The sequence below is a fragment of the Protopterus annectens genome, chromosome 10.part0, assembly GCF_019279795.1.
Source record: "Protopterus annectens isolate FY-2018-M chromosome 10.part0, PAN1.0, whole genome shotgun sequence".
NCBI classification, from domain to species: domain Eukaryota; kingdom Metazoa; phylum Chordata; order Ceratodontiformes; family Protopteridae; genus Protopterus; species Protopterus annectens.
Window position 1 is genome coordinate 965,219,979 of NC_056744.1, and position 16,001 is coordinate 965,235,979.

The following is a 16,001-nucleotide window of genomic DNA, read 5'->3' on the forward strand; positions in this document are numbered from 1 at the left end:
GGGGAGCTGCAGGAAGCAACTGAGTGGGTAGGGTTAACTGGAACAGGGCTGTATTATTACTGTTTAGTGACTGTTTTAACTGTGATCAGACAACAATTGGAATTAGTCAGTTTTATCCACCGACTACACTAGTACCAGTCAAATGTGCTAAAAATAATAATTGTCACAGTAATGTTGTGTGTTTTACTCAAACACATACTTTCCTTGCTAACATGGAATCAAAGCCTGCACTACAGGAGCTGTAGTTCATGGCCTTAACTCTCTTGATAACTATATTGATTAATTATATTGCAGTCTCTATGGGAAAGAGTAGTGGAAGCTATGTTAAGAATGGATGTGATGATTAGTGATCAGCAGTATGGTTTCATGCCGGGAAAGAGCACTACAGATGCAATGTTTGCTCTTAGAGTGTTGATGGAGAAGTACAGAGAAGGTCAGAAGGAGTTGCATTGTGTTTTTGTAGACTTAGAGAAAGTATATGACAGGGTGCCTAGAGAGGAGTTGTGGTATTATATGAGGAAGTCGGGAGTGTCAGAGAAGTATGTAAGAGTGGTACAGGATATGTACGAGGGTAGTGTGACAGTGGTGTGGTCTGCAGTGGGAGTGACGGATGCGTTTAAGGTAGAGGTGGGATTACATCAACGATCAGCTCTGAGCCCTTTCTTATTTGCAATGGTGATAGACAGGTTGACAGACTAGATCAGACAGGAGTCTCCGTGGACAATGATGTTTGCAGATGACATTGTGATCTGCAGTGAGAGTAGGGTACAGGTGGAGAAGACCATGGAGAGATGGAGATATGCTCTAGAGAGAAGAGGAATGAAGGTCAGCAGGACTATGACAGAATTATATGTGTGTGAATGAGAGGGAGGATAGAGGAATGGTGAGGATGCAAGGAGTAGCGGTGGCAAAGGTGGATGAATTTAAATACTTGGGATCAATAGTTCAGAGTAATGGTGAGTGTGGAAGAGAGGTGAAAGAAGAGAGTTACAGGTAGGTTGGATTGGGTGGAGAAGAGTGTCAGGAGTGATTAGTGACTAGTACCAGTAAGACTGAAAGGGAAGGGTCTACATGAGGGTAGTGAGACCAGCTATGTTATATGGGTTGGAGACAGTGGCACTGACAAAAAGGAAGGAGTTAGAGCTGGATGTGGCAGAGTTAAAGATGTTAAGATTTGCACTGGGTGTGATGAGGGTGGACATGATTAGGAATAAGTATATTAAAGGGTCAGCCCAGGTTGGAAGGTTTGGAGACAAAGCCAGAGAGGCAAGATTATCGTGGTTTGGACATGTGCTGAGGAGGGATGCTGAGTATATTGGGAAAAAGATGCTAAGGATGAAGCTACCAGGTAACAGGAAAAGAGGAAGGCCTAAGATGAGGTTTATGGATGTGGTGAGAGAGGACATGCAGGTGGTTGGTGTGACAGAGCAAGATGCAGAGGACAGGAAGAAATGGAAACAGATGATCCGCTGTGGTGACCCCTAACGGGAACAGCTGAAAGAAGATGATGATGATGATGACATTGCAGTCTCTATGAAACAGTAGCAAACTACTTTACTTTATAGCTAATGGAAGATCAAAGGAAAATCACTATCCCAGGGATAAAAATTCAAAGGGAAGATATTCCAAGGTGATTATTATTTCATAGGTTCATACTAGGCTATCTGCCCTAGGGCATTTGTAAGCCTCGCCAGAGTGTGTTTGGCTTTCGCCACCCATTTGAAATTAATTTTGCTATGCCCTTTTTCGAGGTTAGTATACTGTGCCTCTGTCTAACAGTGACACAGAAGTGATACCCGGGGAAAACCTACGATCTCCCATCCACTCAAGATTCCTCTTGAAGAGAGTCAATGGGGGACTCTGCCTAACCTGGACTGGGATTTTATTCCAGAGTGAAGGGAGCCTCTGGGTTATGAATCTGTCCCTCCAGCATGTCCTATTTATTTCAGTGCTGAGGTTCAAGTCTCTTGAGCGCGTAGCTCGATGAGATTTGGATTTTCTGAGGTGCAGCATGTCCATTAATTCCGGGTTGGACATGGCTTTATACGTCAGGCACAGATCGCCTCTGAGCAGGCGGTATGCCACTGAGTAGAGCTGGAGTTTCTTTAACCGGGCAGCATATGGCATCTGTTTGAGCCCTATGATCCTCTTGGTGAGGTACTTTTGGGGTCTTTCCAGTTGCTGCAGGTGTCTGGTAAGGTACATCCCAAAAGGGGCATTGTACTCAATTATGGGCCTGATGAGGGATGAGTAAAGAGGCACGATGTCCTCCCTGATCTAGATGTGAATCCCTTCATGATTAGGTGGGCTATATAAAATGTTTTTCTAACCACTTTGGCCACGTGGTTGTCAAATGAGAGATTGCTATCAACTTGGGTCCCCAGGTCCCTAATTACTTCTTCTGTACTTAATGGATTACCACCTATGCAGTAATTTGTGGGCACTTTGTTTTTGCCAAAGGGGATGACTATACACTTTTTGGCGTTTAGCTTGAGGCCATGGCTCTGGTACCAGTTGTCTGTTTCTATGAGGCCCTTTTGTAGGATGCTTGTGTCAGCTGGAGAGTCGATTATGGTGCCCAGTTTGCAGTCATCTGCGAACTTAGTCAGTCACAGTCCTTCCGTGTTGGCCGTTACCTCTGAGACATATATACCGAACAAGAGAGGTCTCAGGACTGAGCCTTGGGGGATGCCACTTGTAATTGGTTTGGAGTCTGACATGGCTCCAGCAATTCTAACCATGTGGGTTCTGTCCTTGAGCCAGTTTGCAACCCATCTAGTGACATAGGGGTTTATATTTAAGCTGGTGAGCTTATCTATAATGCCCGAGTGGGGTATTGTATCGAAGGCTTTTGCAAGGTCCAGGTAGGCTGTGTGGACCACCTTCCCCTCGTCAATGGCCTTGGTGACTGTTTCAAAGAAATCAACCAGGTTTAAGAGGCAGGATCTGCCCTTAACAAAGCCGAACTGGGTAGGATCCAGTGTCTGTAGGTCCCCAGTATCTTTATTTATGAGGTCCATGATGATCCTTTCCATAGCTTTGCAGACCAAGCTAGTCAGGCTTATGGGGCGATAGTTTCCAGGATCCGTTGAGGCACCACCTTTGTGGAGAGGGACACACTGTTGCTGTACGCCACTCTTTGGGTACATATCCTTACCGTATTATATTGTTTACTTAATAGACTAGGTTGTGGTTATAGATTAATGGCCAGAAACCAACCTTGTTCATAGACATCTCATCTAGTTTTTGTGGATGATTTGAAATTGTATAGTTCAACAGATGGGGATTTGAAAGCACAACTACAAATGGTTAAAACTTTCTCATACGAGTGGCATTTGGTATTGATAAATTTGCAAAAGCAATGTTTTTATATATATATATATATATATATATACATATATATATATATATATACATATATATATATATATATATATATATATATATATATATATATATATATATATATATATATATAAAAACTGCATCACCAAGGAAAATATTAACTGGGTGCAGAAATGTGATATAAAGGAACTTGAGTAAAAGGGAGTACATGAATTGAACCAAAAAGTGGTGTAATGCTGCAAACAGAAATAACTGATCAACTTTGTTCTGATGAAGTCAACCTTGATTGATGAAAGTGCTTAACCTTATTAATAAAGCTGTGTGGAGTCCAGAAACCCTGGTGGTGCATTTTTGGTTTAAAAGGCAGTACATAAATATTTGGGAATAGATGAAGGGTCGGCAATAAAACATGAACAAAGCTTAGTAAGGAGTATTTCAAAAGACTAAAACTAATATTGAAAACAGCCTTGACATTGATGAGTAAAACAAAAGCTTTAAATAAAAATTGCTCTTCCTGTTCTAACTTACAGCTTTCGTGTGATTGCCTGGCCCCAAACATCGAGTCATTTTTACAAGAAATTAAGAAAAATGCTTAATGCCTATCAAATGATATATTAAAAAAAAGTATATCCCTTTTTCAGAAGGAGGTATGGGCCTTCTTGAAACTGAATAAATGTATTTGCTGACCTCTTTGGATCTAAACACAGTGAAAATTAAGCATGAAGAGAAGTAGACATCTGTTTACTTTAGCAAAAGCATTTCAGAACAGAGTGGGAACGAAAATCAAACCAGAAGTAGACAAAAATCAGACACCAATTGAAAGTGCCAAAAACAAAAGAAAGAATATAAAGAAGAAGACCAAAAGAAATCAGAAAGATCACAAATATAGTGACAAGCGCAGAAAACTCAGAGCAACCACATATTGACCAACATTTGATGCAGGATTTGTTAAAGAGGAGTGAATTTAAAACAAAATATGAAAGACTAATAATGGCAGCAAAAACAGTGGATTTATATACACATTGGTTTGCAAAGTCTGTTGAAAAAGTGGGAGAAATGGACAAATGTAAGCTCTGCAAAACATAACCAGAAACAGTGGTGCATCTCGTTGCTGGGTATGATATATACTCATAAAAAATCCACGGAATACAGGGTTAGGTTGCGGAAACACTATGAAACTCTAGTGTTGAAGAAATAAATAACAAAACAGTTCTTCCACATCCAGTAATGTTCTCAATGATATAGCAAAAGAACAAGGCAAACGTAGATAAACGGATGTTTTTAATACATGTACGTTAGCGCTTTCACCCAAATGGCTTCTTCAGACGTTTTAATACAAATGAAAAAAAGGGTTGTATTTATATGAACACTCTATAATCCTATTGGATGTCACCACTACGTAGATTTAATTAAAACGACCATACAAGCTCAAATATAACACATCAATAGATATAAAAATAATGAACTGCACGAAATACATTATAAAATCCTGTTCATTATGTGCAATCTAATTAAAAGCATTATTATAACAACAAATACAAACATATAGCAGCAACTACATTGCATAAAACAAAATGAAAAAGGAGACGCTGAACTAAACAACATATATATGTGTATATGTAAGTATAATACTAAGTGTGGTGATATATAAAAGGTACCTACAATATGAAATATTGAAATACCCAATACTGCAGTAATTGTATTAAATATGAAAATAAATTATTTTCTCGGTCTAGGACATCTCCTATTCTTTAAAACGGGTTTTATATTAACCTTGTCATTAAGACCAGGGTAGCGATCTGCCTTACATCTAATTATCCACCGCAGTTCACATTCTAACGTGTGGTTAACTAGATCACCACCCCTAATACTCTCAGTTACTTTCTGTAGCACTAGAAATAAAAAATTATGCTCAGGACCAGATTGTTTAACATGTCTGGCCAAGGCATTAATATCAGAACCAATTCTGATATGATACAAATGCTCTCTGATCCTTTCCCTGAGCATTCTATTAGTTTTGCCTATGTAATATGCGGTACAGGCTTGGCACCTAGCCAAATATATAACATTCTTAGTCAGACAACTGGTTCCTGTGTTAAAGTTGTATACAAAATTATTATGTGGATTAACAAAAGTCATAGAAGGGTCAATCGCATCACATTGCTTACATCTACCACAAGGTTTTGTATTACATTCTACATTCCTAGGTTCAGCCTGTGTAACAAAGATGTTCCTGTAACACAACATGTTCCTAAGGTTTGGTTTATTCTTATAAACAACCCTCGGTCCATCACCTACCACTGTACTCAACTCAGGATCTAGCTTCAATATGTGCCAATGTTTATCAAAAAATCTTCTAAAATGAGCAGCATCTCTAGTATAAAACATGGGGGCTCTCAGTGTTTGAAACGTGTCCTTCACTATAACATTATTCCCCACAGTGGCTTCAGAAAAATAAGGTTTAGCAGAAGAGGTTCTGAGTCCATCAACTTCACTGATTTTTGTGTCTAATGCTTCGATAGAATAGCCCCTCCCCAAAAACATGTCCCTCAGATTGTTCAACTCTTCTCGGTAACCTATATCACTGGGGTTCAACCTTGAGGCCCTCATCAACTGACCTTTCAGTACATTGTCAAAGACGTATCTAGGGTGCATGCTCTGACGGTGAAGGAAGGTGTTCCTATAACAAGATTTCCTATGTACACAAGTGTTCAATAAGCCATTTTCAAGCCTATATACACAAACATCCAAGAAATTGATTGAGTCAGGTGAATAGCATAACGTAAACTTCAAAAAGGTGGTGGAACTATTGATCTTTCCAACAAAAGTTACAAGGTCTTGTATAGTACCATGCCAAATGAAAAAGAGGTCGTCCACAAATCTCTTATAACAACCCACATGATCATTAAATTCACTAGTGCGGAATAAAAATTCCTTCTCCCAATGAGCCATCACTATGTTGGCGTAGCTATTGGCACACGGGGTGCCCATAGCTACGCCATCATTCTGTATGTAAAAGGCATCACCAAACACAAAAACATTCTTCTGTAAAATGGTCTCCATAAAGAGACAGAGCATGTCTATCTTCTCCTCTGACATGGTGGAATGGTCTTGCAAAAAGTACTTCATATATTTAACCCCTACCTCATTAGGGATCACTGTGAAAAGACTCACCACATCAAGGGTGACTAATAAATAGTCACCGGAGTCAGTCATCTCTTTCAAGTATGTATATAATTCCAATAGGAATTGCTTGCTGTCTCTCAGAATATGGGGGACATCATTAATCAATGGTCGTGTAAAGTATTCTATATACACTGACATTGGTTCCGTCAGCCAACCTTGACCAGCGACTATTGGTCTCATGGGTGGTTTAGTGAGTGATTTATGGACCTTAGGGAGACCTTGAATCACAGGTATCCTTGGGTTATTAACCTTTAAATAATCAAATAGGTCCTTAGATATCAAATTAGATGCAACCAAATCATCAAGCATAAAGTACACTTCAAAAACCATATCAGTTATCTTCATCATATCTATCCTTTGGTAAAATGCCACATCACCTAGCAACTCCATCATTGTGCCTGTGTACATAGTGGTGTCCATAATTACTATAGACCCGCCCTTATCGGCTGGTCTAATAGCTATGCTAGTATCCGCTACCAAAGTATCTAGGGCTCGTCTCTGTCTAAAACTCAGATTAAACCGTGTCTTAGGTTTGTTACCATTCTCAAAGTATGCATAGACCTCATTCTCAACCAATCTAGAAAATACATCCAATAAAGGGTGTATCTGTGGTATATACAAGCTATTACTACGAAACTTCATAGCACCATGTACATCATTCATTTGTCCAAAATCAAGTTTCAACTGTATATTCCTAATGTATGCCTTCATGTCAATGATCGAATCAGCCAAATCTGCATTTCTAGTGGGGACAAAACTAAGGCCTTTGTTCAAAACCTGTAGCTCATGAATCGTGAGGGACCTATTAGATATATTAATAACTAGCGTGTTATTGTTCTTTCCCACATTTTCTTGATCGTTGGGCCATAAGTTTCGTTGCCAGAGCCCTTCCTCTTCTGGCGGCCCCTGCTCATGGACCTGTTCCTCCCTGTCCGTTGTTGTTGAGCTATGGGGAAAGGAGTATAAGTATTCTGTCCGGTGGGATTAAACTGGTGGGTCTCACCTATATGTGTCTTTCTCCTCACCACCATCTCTACGCTAGAATCACTTCTTATGTCAGGATTGTCACTATTATGAGCTCTATTGCTCACATTAATATTACTACCCCCTTGCATAGGTGCTTGCTTTTGTATAATCTTAGATGTAGAACATTCCCCATTATCACAACCATTCTCAACATTAAAGCGTTCCCCTTCATTACAAACATCATTGTTCAAAACACATATTTCATCAGATATATCATCTACAATGTTAATAACCCTTTTATCATGTCCAAGTTCGTCAACAGTCACATTAGGAGTCCTATCACGCCTGGTAACGGAACTGTGATGTTCCATTCTATCCCTGTTGTCCTGGAATCTCGGCCAGGTGAAGACATTGTTGTTTTTAAAGTCAGTTGCGTCCCTCATTATTTTAGTCTTCTTTTGCTCTAATATACGTTTCTCAAACAAGGAAACGTTATCGAGCAACCTATCAAGTCTGATGTCAGTTTGGGAGTTAGCGTATCTCAATCTAATGTTATCGTACTTCTCATTCACAGACTTTCGAAGTAAGTTCTCCTCAGAGGAATGGAAGTCATTTAGTAAACGCATATAGTTGAAACTCAACTCAAGGTTGAGTTTCTGCCATTTAAAGAGTAATTCTGGGTGTGCATTACCTGAGGTAGGCATCTTAAGTACGCGTAGTCCACGAGGCACAATCTGCTTCGCCAAGCAAACTTCAAAATGCTGGCGCTGCAATTGTAGCTTCTTTAGTTTCATGAAGTCAGCCTCTAAACGACCCAAATCTTCAGTTAAATTAGCATTGCTGTTTATATCTCCATGCGGATCCAAAAGTGGTTCATATGCCATCAACTGGTTCTCCATACCCGATACACAGTTCCTGAAGCGTTCACCCTTCCGGTCCAAGATGTCGGCATTTACCGGAACATAAGGCAGCTCAATATTTCCATTCTCAGTATCCGCCATCCTCCTGGGTTCGTGCGCAAAATTCAAATAGACAATAACAGCATAAACAAAGGCACACAACCAAAGGAGCCGTAACCCTGTTGTCAAAGTCTGTATAGATAAAAAATCCACGGAATACAGGGTTAGGTTGCGGAAACACTATGAAACTCTAGTGTTGAAGAAATAAATAACAAAACAGTTCTTCCACATCCAGTAATGTTCTCAATGATATAGCAAAAGAACAAGGCAAACGTAGATAAACGGATGTTTTTAATACATGTACGTTAGCGCTTTCACCCAAATGGCTTCTTCAGACGTTTTAATACAAATGAAAAAAAGGGTTGTATTTATATGAACACTCTATAATCCTATTGGATGTCACCACTACGTAGATTTAATTAAAACGACCATACAAGCTCAAATATAACGCATCAATAGATACAAAAATAATGAACTGCACAAAATACATTATATAGTCCTGTTCATTATGTGCAATCTAATTAAAAACATTATTATAACAACAAATACAAACATATAGCAGCAACTACATTGCGTAAAACAAACTAAAAAAGGAGACGCTGAACTAAACAACATATATATATGTATATGTAAGTATAATACTAAATGTGGTGATATATGAAAGGTACCTACTATATGAAATATTGAAATACCCAATACTGCAGTAATTGTATTACATATGAAAATAAATTATTTTCTCGGTCTAGCATGTCTATCTTCTCCTCTGACATGGTGGAATGGTCTTGCAAAAAGTACTTCATATATTTAACCCCTACCTCATTAGGGATCACTGTGAAAAGACTCACCACATCAAGGGTGACTAATAAATAGTCACCGGAGTCAGTCATCTCTTTCAAGTATGTATATAATTCCAATAGGAATTGCTTGCTGTCTCTCAGAATATGGGGGACATCATTAATCAATGGTCGTGTAAAGTATTCTATATACACTGACATTGGTTCCGTCAGCCAACCTTGACCAGCGACTATTGGTCTCATGGGTGGTTTAGTGAGTGATTTATGGACCTTAGGGAGACCTTGAATCACAGGTATCCTTGGGTTATTAACCTTTAAATAATCAAATAGGTCCTTAGATATCAAATTAGATGCAACCAAATCATCAAGCATAAAGTACACTTCAAAAACCATATCAGTTATCTTCATCATATCTATCCTTTGGTAAAATGCCACATCACCTAGCAACTCCATCATTGTGCCTGTGTACATAGTGGTGTCCATAATTACTATAGACCCGCCCTTATCGGCTGGTCTAATAGCTATGCTAGTATCCGCTACCAAAATATCTAGGGCTCGTCTCTGTCTAAAACTTAGATTAAACCGTGTCTTAGGTTTGTTACCATTCTCAAAGTATGCATAGACCTCATTCTCAACCAATCTAGAAAATACATCCAATAAAGGGTGTATCTGTGGTATATACAAGCTATTACTACGAAACTTCATAGCACCATGTACATCATTCATTTGTCCAAAATCAAGTTTCAACTGTATATTCCTAATGTATGCCTTCATGTCAATGATCGAATCAGCCAAATCTGCATTTCTAGTGGGGACAAAACTAAGGCCTTTGTTCAAAACCTGTAGCTCATGAATCGTGAGGGACCTATTAGATATATTAATAACTAGCGTGTTATTGTTCTTTCCCACATTTTCTTGATCGTTGGGCCATAAGTTTCGTTGCCAGAGCCCTTCCTCTTCTGGCGGCCCCTGCTCATGGACCTGTTCCTCCCTGTCCGTTGTTGTTGAGCTATGGGGAAAGGAGTATAAGTATTCTGTCCGGTGGGATTAAACTGGTGGGTCTCACCTATATGTGTCTTTCTCCTCACCACCATCTCTACGCTAGAATCACTTCTTATGTCAGGATTGTCACTATTATGAGCTCTATTGCTCACATTAATATTACTACCCCCTTGCATAGGTGCTTGCTTTTGTATAATCTTAGATGTAGAACATTCCCCATTATCACAACCATTCTCAACATTAAAGCGTTCCCCTTCATTACAAACATCATTGTTCAAAACACATATTTCATCAGATATATCATCTACAATGTTAATAACCCTTTTATCATGTCCAAGTTCGTCAACAGTCACATTAGGAGTCCTATCACGCCTGGTAACGGAACTGTGATGTTCCATTCTATCCCTGTTGTCCTGGAATCTCGGCCAGGTGAAGACATTGTTGTTTTTAAAGTCAGTTGCGTCCCTCATTATTTTAGTCTTCTTTTGCTCTAATATACGTTTCTCAAACAAGGAAACGTTATCGAGCAACCTATCAAGTCTGATGTCAGTTTGGGAGTTAGCGTATCTCAATCTAATGTTATCGTACTTCTCATTCACAGACTTTCGAAGTAAGTTCTCCTCAGAGGAATGGAAGTCATTTAGTAAACGATATAGTTGAAACTCAACTCAAGGTTGAGTTTCTGCCATTTAAAGAGTAATTCTGGGTGTGCATTACCTGAGGTAGGCATCTTAAGTACGCGTAGTCCACGAGGCACAATCTGCTTCGCCAAGCAAACTTCAAAATGCTGGCGCTGCAATTGTAGCTTCTTTAGTTTCATGAAGTCAGCCTCTAAACGACCCAAATCTTCAGTTAAATTAGCATTGCTGTTTATATCTCCATGCGGATCCAAAAGTGGTTCATATGCCATCAACTGGTTCTCCATACCCGATACACAGTTCCTGAAGCGTTCACCCTTCCGGTCCAAGATGTCGGCATTTACCGGAACATAAGGCAGCTCAATATTTCCATTCTCAGTATCCGCCATCCTCCTGGGTTCGTGCGCAAAATTCAAATAGACAATAACAGCATAAACAAAGGCACACAACCAAAGGAGCCGTAACCCTGTTGTCAAAGTCTGTATAGATAAAAAATCCACGGAATACAGGGTTAGGTTGCGGAAACACTATGAAACTCTAGTGTTGAAGAAATAAATAACAAAACAGTTCTTCCACATCCAATAATGTTCTCAATGATATAGCAAAAGAACAAGGCAAACGTAGATAAAACGGATGTTTTTAATACATGTACGTTAGCGCTTTCACCCAAAAGGCTTCTTCAGACGTTTTAATACAAATGAAAAAAAGGGTTGTATTTATATGAACACTCTATAATCCTATTGGATGTCACCACTACGTAGATTTAATTAAAACGACCATACAAGCTCAAATATAACGCATCAATAGATACAAAAATAATGAACTGCACAAAATACATTATATAGTCCTGTTCATTATGTGCAATCTAATTAAAAACATTATTATAACAACAAATACAAACATATAGCAGCAACTACATTGCGTAAAACAAACTAAAAAAGGAGACGCTGAACTAAACAACATATATATATGTATATGTAAGTATAATACTAAATGTGGTGATATATGAAAGGTACCTACAATATGAAATATTGAAATACCCAATACTGCAGTAATTGTATTACATATGAAAATAAATTATTTTCTCGGTCTAGCATGTCTATCTTCTCCTCTGACATGGTGGAATGGTCTTGCAAAAAGTACTTCATATATTTAACCCCTACCTCATTAGGGATCACTGTGAAAAGACTCACCACATCAAGGGTGACTAATAAATAGTCACCGGAGTCAGTCATCTCTTTCAAGTATGTATATAATTCCAATAGGAATTGCTTGCTGTCTCTCAGAATATGGGGGACATCATTAATCAATGGTCGTGTAAAGTATTCTATATACACTGACATTGGTTCCATCAGCCAACCTTGACCAGCGACTATTGGTCTCATGGGTGGTTTAGTGAGTGATTTATGGACCTTAGGGAGACCTTGAATCACAGGTATCCTTGGGTTATTAACCTTTAAATAATCAAATAGGTCCTTAGATATCAAATTAGATGCAACCAAATCATCAAGCATAAAGTACACTTCAAAACCATATCAGTTATCTTCATCATATCTATCCTTTGGTAAAATGCCACATCACCTAGCAACTCCATCATTGTGCCTGTGTACATAGTGGTGTCCATAATTACTATAGACCCGCCCTTATCGGCTGGTCTAATAGCTATGCTAGTATCCGCTACCAAAGTATCTAGGGCTCGTCTCTGTCTAAAACTCAGATTAAACCGTGTCTTAGGTTTGTTACCATTCTCAAAGTATGCATAGACCTCATTCTCAACCAATCTAGAAAATACATCCAATAAAGGGTGTATCTGTGGTATATACAAGCTATTACTACGAAACTTCATAGCACCATGTACATCATTCATTTGTCCAAAATCAAGTTTCAACTGTATATTCCTAATGTATGCCTTCATGTCAATGATCGAATCAGCCAAATCTGCATTTCTAGTGGGGACAAAACTAAGGCCTTTGTTCAAAACCTGTAGCTCATGAATCGTGAGGGACCTATTAGATATATTAATAACTAGCGTGTTATTGTTCTTTCCCACATTTTCTTGATCGTTGGGCCATAAGTTTCGTTGCCAGAGCCCTTCCTCTTCTGGCGGCCCCTGCTCATGGACCTGTTCCTCCCTGTCCGTTGTTGTTGAGCTATGGGGAAAGGAGTATAAGTATTCTGTCCGGTGGGATTAAACTGGTGGGTCTCACCTATATGTGTCTTTCTCCTCACCACCATCTCTACGCTAGAATCACTTCTTATGTCAGGATTGTCACTATTATGAGCTCTATTGCTCACATTAATATTACTACCCCCTTGCATAGGTGCTTGCTTTTGTATAATCTTAGATGTAGAACATTCCCCATTATCACAACCATTCTCAACATTAAAGCGTTCCCCTTCATTACAAACATCATTGTTCAAAACACATATTTCATCAGATATATCATCTACAATGTTAATAACCCTTTTATCATGTCCAAGTTCGTCAACAGTCACATTAGGAGTCCTATCATCGCTTCGGTAACGGAACTGTGATGTTCCATTCTATCCCTGTTGTCCTGGAATCTCGGCCAGGTGAAGACATTGTTGTTTTTAAAGTCAGTTGCGTCCCTCATTATTTTAGTCTTCTTTTGCTCTAATATACGTTTCTCAAACAAGGAAACGTTATCGAGCAACCTATCAAGTCTGATGTCAGTTTGGGAGTTAGCGTATCTCAATCTAATGTTATCGTACTTCTCATTCACAGACTTTCGAAGTAAGTTCTCCTCAGAGGAATGGAAGTCATTTAGTAACGATATAGTTGAAACTCAACTCAAGGTTGGGTTTCTGCCATTTAAAGAGTAATTCTGGGTGTGCATTACCTGAGGTAGGCATCTTAAGTACGCGTAGTCCACGAGGCACAATCTGCTTCGCCAAGCAAACTTCAAAATGCTGGCGCTGCAATTGTAGCTTCTTTAGTTTCATGAAGTCAGCCTCTAAACGACCCAAATCTTCAGTTAAATTAGCATTGCTGTTTATATCTCCATGCGGATCCAAAAGTGGTTCATATGCCATCAACTGGTTCTCCATACCCGATACACAGTTCCTGAAGCGTTCACCCTTCCGGTCCAAGATGTCGCATTTACCGAACATAAGGCAGCTCAATATTTCCATTCTCAGTATCCGCCATCCTCCTGGGTTCGTGCAAAATTCAAATAGACAATAACAGCATAAACAAAGGCACACCAAAGGAGCCAGAACCCTGTTGTCAAAGTCTGTATAGATAAAAATCCACGGAATACAGGGTTAGGTTGCGGAAACACTATGAAACTCTAGTGTTGAAGAAATAAATAACAAAACAGTTCTTCCACATCCAGTAATGTTCTCAATGATATAGCAAAAGAACAAGGCAAACGTAGATAAAACGAGTATTTTTAATACATGTACGTTAGCGCTTTCACCCAAATGGCTTCTTCAGACGTTTTAATACAAATGAGCATAATTTTTTATTTCTAGTGTTACAGAAAGTAACTGAGAGTATTAGGGGTGGTGATCTAGTTAACCACACGTTAGAATGTGAACTGCGGTGGATAATTAGATGTAAGGCAGATCGCTACCCTGGTCTTAATGACAAGGTTAATATAAAACCCATTTTAAAGAATAGGAGATGTCCTAGACCGAGAAAATAATTTATTTTCATATGTAATACAATTACTGCAGTATTGGGTATTTCAATATTTCATATTGTAGGTACCTTTCATATATCACCACATTTAGTATTATACTTACATATACATATATATATGTTGTTTAGTTCAGCGTCTCCTTTTTTAGTTTGTTTTATGCAATGTAGTTGCTGCTTTATGTTTGTATTTGTTGTTATAATAATGTTTTTAATTAGATTGCACATAATGAACAGGACTATATAATGTATTTTGTGCAGTTCATTATTTTTGTATCTATTGATGCGTTATATTTGAGCTTGTATGGTCGTTTTAATTAAATCTACGTAGTGGTGACATCCAATAGGATTATAGAGTGTTCATATAAATACAACCCTTTTTTTCATTTGTATTAAAACGTCTGAAGAAGCCTTTTGGGTGAAAGCGCTAACGTACATGTATTAAAAACATCCGTTTTATCTACGTTTGCCTTGTTCTTTTGCTATATCATTGAGAACATTATTGGATGTGGAAGAACTGTTTTGTTATTTATTTCTTCAACACTAGAGTTTCTTAGTGTTTCCGCAACCTAACCCTGTATTCCGTGGATTTTTTATCTATACAGACTTTGACAACAGGGTTACGGCTCCTTTGGTTGTGTGCCTTTGTTTATGCTGTTATTGTCTATATGATATATACTCATGGCTGAGAGCCTATACTGAAGGGCCCACTAATATGGCAAAACTGTTGCATTGGGGATTGCACAAACACTACATATAGAAGTTGTTGAGAAGTAGTGAAAACATGAACCACAAAGTATCATCAGCAATTAAGTCTGGATCACATAGGATCACCCAAAAAGAGATGCAAGAAAGACAGATGTAGTAGAGTAATAAAAAAGACCAAACTAGCATTAATCATTGAAACTGCTGCACACCACAATTATAATTTCTTATGCATTGAGACATACAGAGTCATAAAATACCATACAGAGTCATAAAATACCTGGATCTGCAAGCAGAAGCTAGAGCAATGTAAAAGAAAGATACATAGATAGTTCCAGTAGAAGTAGAAGAAATGAGACTAATAAAAAAAGAATGTAAAATCATACTGACATATGTCACCAGTATATATAAACCCATATGAACTGCAGGAGGAACAATTCTGGGTACATTGTTAGTGCTGAGAATTGCAATCTTTGCTAACGTGAATCGTAATTGTGCCCTGACTTAAGAATGAGGTCCATTACCATCACAGCATTAGTAATCAAGAGCATTTGGAGAAATTAAAATAGAGAGAGTTGCTTAATTAAAAAAAAAAAAGCTAGGTATTCTTTAGGTTTTAGCTTTTCAGTCTGCCTCAGGCTCCAGTCACCTCATATAGCTTAAACCAGTGAGAATTGAAGGTTGCTGCTTTAGTCTAGCAACTCAGTCTCATTTAAAGTGTGTTTTATACTTTATCCAAAAAAAT

At 38.5% G+C, this 16,001-nt stretch overlaps 1 protein-coding gene across 1 annotated transcript in view; it reads left to right on the forward strand.

Moving 5' to 3' along the window:
* Nucleotides 1-16,001, forward strand: part of AMT (aminomethyltransferase) — a 525,939-nt gene that overhangs the window by 181,887 nt on the left and 328,051 nt on the right. The window lies entirely within an intron of this gene.